The sequence below is a fragment of the Canis lupus genome, chromosome 4, assembly GCF_003254725.2.
Source record: "Canis lupus dingo isolate Sandy chromosome 4, ASM325472v2, whole genome shotgun sequence".
Taxonomy (NCBI): Eukaryota; Metazoa; Chordata; class Mammalia; order Carnivora; family Canidae; genus Canis; species Canis lupus.
Window position 1 is genome coordinate 13524750 of NC_064246.1, and position 4964 is coordinate 13529713.

The window sequence follows — 4964 nt, forward strand, 5'->3', positions numbered from 1 at the left end:
AGACTCCTAACTCTGGGAAACAAACAAGGGGTGGTGGAAGGGGAGGTGGAAGGGGGGTGTGGGTGACTGGGTGATGGGCACTGAGGGGGGCACTTGATGGGAGGAGCACTGCATGTTATGCTATATGTTAGCAAATTGAACTCCAATAAAAAAGTGGGATTTATAAAACAAATTACTTAGACTGAACCCAGTTTTCGCATTGACTTCATTATTAAAATTATTTTATGATGTAATTTTATGTTGTAAATATATTTTCATATATTTATGTGATACATATGAAAATGTATATTTATATCACATATGTATATTTATCCTGTAATGTAAACAAATTTATAAATTATACCATGTTATAGAAATTATTATTTTTTAAAGATTTTTAAAATTTATTTATTCATGAGAGACAGAAAGAGAGAGAGAGGGAGAGACGCAGGCAGAGGGAGAAGCAGGCTCCATGCAGGGAGCCCAACGTAGGACTCGATCCCGGGACTCCAGGATCATGCCCTGAGTCGAAGGCAGATGCTTAAACTCTGAGCCACCCAGGTGTCCCTAGAAATTATTTCTGTAAGCAATATAAAATCATTCTAATGAAAAAAGTAAGAACTTTTGATGAGGGAGGGGATCAAGTTGATGGCTGGACAATTGGGTGAGATTTTACTTTTCATATTTCCTAATCTTTGCTCCTACAGTTTGATCCCTCAATGAGAGGATTTATCCTTCCTATCTATAATTGATTGAGGTTATTTATTTCATACTTAGAAACTCCCTCTTTCCATATTCACATTGAACATTTATAATGCTCAAATGTACTCTCCTAATCATTTGTCTAATTTGAGTATGGAATATATATTTTTTTATTAATTTGGATTCTACAAGCTTGGAATTTGTGAATTTTCAGGTAGATTTTAAAATAAATAACATTCACTCAAAAACTGATTTGAGATTGGGCTGTGATTTTTCCACTTAAGAGAACAAAGTGGCTCTAAGTACTTTGGGAACACCCATTTAAAAAGATTTAATTGCAATTTAAAGGCAATATCACTACAGTTCAGGCTATTTGATGTGCTCATCAAAAATCTTCCTGTAAGGGTCAAGAAACAACCCACCTCACCTTTAGTCTAGGTGGAATTACCTAGACTATTTGAAGGTGATAAATGCATATTAAAGTGATTTTTTTTTTTTTCTGCCATGGATTTAGTCTGGCCTTTTTTCTATTGTGTCTGAGTTAGAGATGGCTGTATTACCATATTCAGCAGTCCTAGTTTACAATACTGCACTTGACCAATAGGTGTCACTGTCTAACACATGATATATTCGAACAAAAAGAATCCCTATGTATGGATTTCGAGATTGTGTAATCCTAATTAATTCTGTACTTTATCAGAATGGAAGGGTAGAAACTTTGAGCCTTGTTTCCGTAAAGCAACGACTCCAGAGGCTGATGGGAGCAGGGGAAGGAAATGTTTTCGCTCTTTCAGTGAGAAGTTATGAGAAGACAGTTCTTGAGCTCTCCAGCAGAGATCTGTCACCAGGCTGACCAAGTGCCTTTTAATGATTGCTTGTCAAGACTTACTTTATTTATTTTTTCTCACTCAGCCAAGGCCTTCAATTAATACTGGAGGGTCAATTAATTCCAAGTCTGTTCAGGGTTCAGAAAGGTTTTCATCCTGCTACACATAACTGAGTCAGGATACTCCCGAAGTAAAGTTTTCATCCTTGTCAAATACCAGTGGTGGGATAGACATATGTACCGTGATGATTATGGAGTTAGCCTTGAGTGCTTGACAATACAGGCAACATTTAGGGATTAGAGAGAGAGAGAAGGGAATCACAAATTTGCTGCCTGAAAACTTGAAGGCCTAGGTAGACTTCCTTCTCCCTGGTATAAGAGGAAAGTGGCATTATCACAGTTTCAGTGAAACTTCTGGACAGTTAATTTTTCTTCAGCTGCTTTTTTGAAAAAGAAAATTATTATGGAAGTTTTGAGCATACATGAAATTAGAAAAAATAGTATGATAAACCTCCATATGCCTGTTGCCCAGATCAGTGCATGGCATGGTGTTTCATCTATTATCAGCATGTGTCCAGTCGTGTTTCATCTACACTGTCTCTCCTATGCCTTACCCCCACCTATTGGATAATTATGAAGTAAATACTAGACACAATATTACCTCACCCTTAAATATATCAGTATGTATCTCTGAGAGAAAAGACAGTATTTTTTAAATCATTGTTAGAGCCCCCTCCTTACCAAAAAAAAAATCCTTAACACTAGTTCTTTAAAAAAAAAAAAAAAGACCTAAAGAACATTTATTTGTTTTTCACTAAGACTTTTCTTGAAGATGCAACTAAACTGTCTCCACTCCCACCCCAACTTGAAGAAGGATTAGTGCAGTGAATGTTATAAAGCAGATATGGAGAGTTTGAAGGATTGGAACCAAAATTAACTGAAAAAAACAACTTCCATCTAAATTATAAAAATGCTTACATTAAAGAAGAGGGGGGAAAGAGGGCCATGGGGGTTTCAGATTGATCAAGATCCTCACATTTCATCTACTCCATGCAATCCTGGCTGTGGTATACCACAATGGAAACAGGATTGCTGTAACACAAAACTTCCACTGTAGCACAGTGTATATGCGTGTTCAAGCCCACCCCCAACACCCCATGCTTCCAGCTCAGCTATTTCCGGGCCTGTTGGGCCTGCCCACGAAGACACATGTAGATCTTTTCTTTATTCCAGACTTTGTTATAAGGCTGGTATGCGTGGATATCAGCTCCATAAACAAGGCAGCTGAGGTCTACCAAATCATGGGTAAAATCAACCAACTTACTGATATCATATGTGATAGAGGGGATCTTCAGATGATCTTCATAATTTTACAAATGCAGTCAATGGATTCCTTCACAGAGTCATAGCATAAATCCTGCCTTCTGGCCTCTTGGGGGGCTGTTCAGCAAAATGGTGTGAAACTTGGCCCCAAATTCTCCTGCTGCCAATACTACCTACACCACCAGTGCAACACTATTTCTTTAATATGATTAAATATGTTTTCAGTATTTACTAAATTTACCTTGTTGTTCCATTACATTTTTTATTAAATTGATTTATTTGAATCAGGATTCAAATAAAGTCCACATATCACATTTGGTGTTTCCTAAAATTCTTTAAATCTGTAACCCTTTCCCTCCCTCTCTCTCTCTTTTTTTTTTAATGCACTTATTTATTGAAGAAACTGGATCTTGTGCCCCATTGCATATTTTACACTCTGGGATTGGCCAGTTACATCTCTGTGGTGTCATTTGACATGTTCATCTGTATATTTCCTATTAACTGGTAGTTATATTGAGATGCTTGATGATATTCAAGTCCAATTTTTTGGTAGAACATTTCATAAGTGATGCTGTGGACTCATTATTATATCATATCAAGGGCATATGATGTTTGATGCACTATCTTTTCATTGTGTTGTATTTTATCTTGTTTTATTTTTTGTAATGTGAAGATTCACCAGAGGTTTCAAATATTGTTGGCCTGATCTATGCATCATTCCACAGATGGCTTTAGCCACCCTAGATGACCATTGTCTGGAGCCATTATTTCATTAGGGGCTAAAAAAATATAGATATTCTGATTCAATCATCCCTTCTGTAATTACTAAGAGGAATTCTTCTATAAAGAAGAATTATTTTTTGTCAATTATTTGATTACACTGGAATATAGTTAATACAGGAAAGGTGGGATAATTTCCCCCCTTTGTCAAATTTTAGAATGAGAGGTTGGTGCCCTAAAAGACTTTCAAATGGAACCACTGATTTTTTTTTAATATATCATTATGACCTCATAGATTTTTTAACCTGGTGTGACATGTATGTTTGTATATTTTTTGTATTTGAGTGTAATTCTTTTAGTTTCAGTGCACGAGACAAGAAATAATAAGTGTTGGGGAGGATGTGGAGAAAAAGGGTACATTGTCAGTGGGAATGTAAATTGTTAAAGCCACTGTGGAAAACAGTGTGACTTCATAGTTTTTTTTAAAAGATGTGTTTGATGTGTTTTTATCTATTAGAGTTATGCTTTTTGATGCATGGACCATCTCATCTTTGGCCACTGGGAGTCCCTTATTTATTATCTCTTGACATGACCCAGTGAATGTGGATAGCATTCTGGAATGATAGGATGGAATGATAGGATGTTCTAGGCTTATATAAACTTACTGCACCAGACCTGAAATCAGCCATCTTTCCAAGGATTTCAGGAGTGTTTTGTGGAAATGGTATTTAGAAACCACAATCTGTACACTAGGGGCACTCCTTGTCCCTGAGGTAGTTATCGCTTCTAAATCTTTTGTGTGAAGAGAGTTAGGTAATGATTTTTTAAAATTCATTACATCATGAGTATATTTGATTTTTCAAATGCAAGTCTATGAACCTCATTGCCCTGTATTTCCTTTAACCATATTTCAGGATTTTATAAGATTCAGCTTAGGAAAAATTGAGTTTATGATATTTAGTTTGAATTTAATGAGATATAGTTATGTGATTTTGCAGTCACTTTTGTGCAGTTAAGCCATTGCTAACCATCAGTGTATGAATTACTTCTATGGTTCCCGGAAGCAGAAACATGGATCCTAGCGTTAGAACTAGGAGTGCAATATATGGAATCGGAAGCTGATCTCTGGAAAATTCTTTCAGTCATCAGACGTATTTAATTGTTAGTGGAGAATTCAGTTCTCATCAACACCTTTTTAAAAATGGAAATGCTCTGCTGTCAGAGAATATATTTGATAATATATACAAATGATGACACTAGCAAATTAAAAAGCAGCATATATTTAAAAGACTTATGGTAATCATGCAAAATAGAACTTATCAAAATTTCTGTGTTTGTAGGACACAAACTTACAATAGAACTACAGACAACAAAAACATATTTCATTAACATTGCATAGTTCACACATTCCAGG

At 35.8% G+C, this 4964-nt stretch overlaps 1 pseudogene; it reads right to left on the reverse strand.

Moving 5' to 3' along the window:
• Positions 1 to 2679: 2679 nt before the first annotated feature.
• Positions 2680 to 4239, reverse strand: LOC118354550 (enhancer of rudimentary homolog; annotated as a pseudogene).
• Between the last annotated feature and the right edge of the window lie 725 nt (positions 4240 to 4964).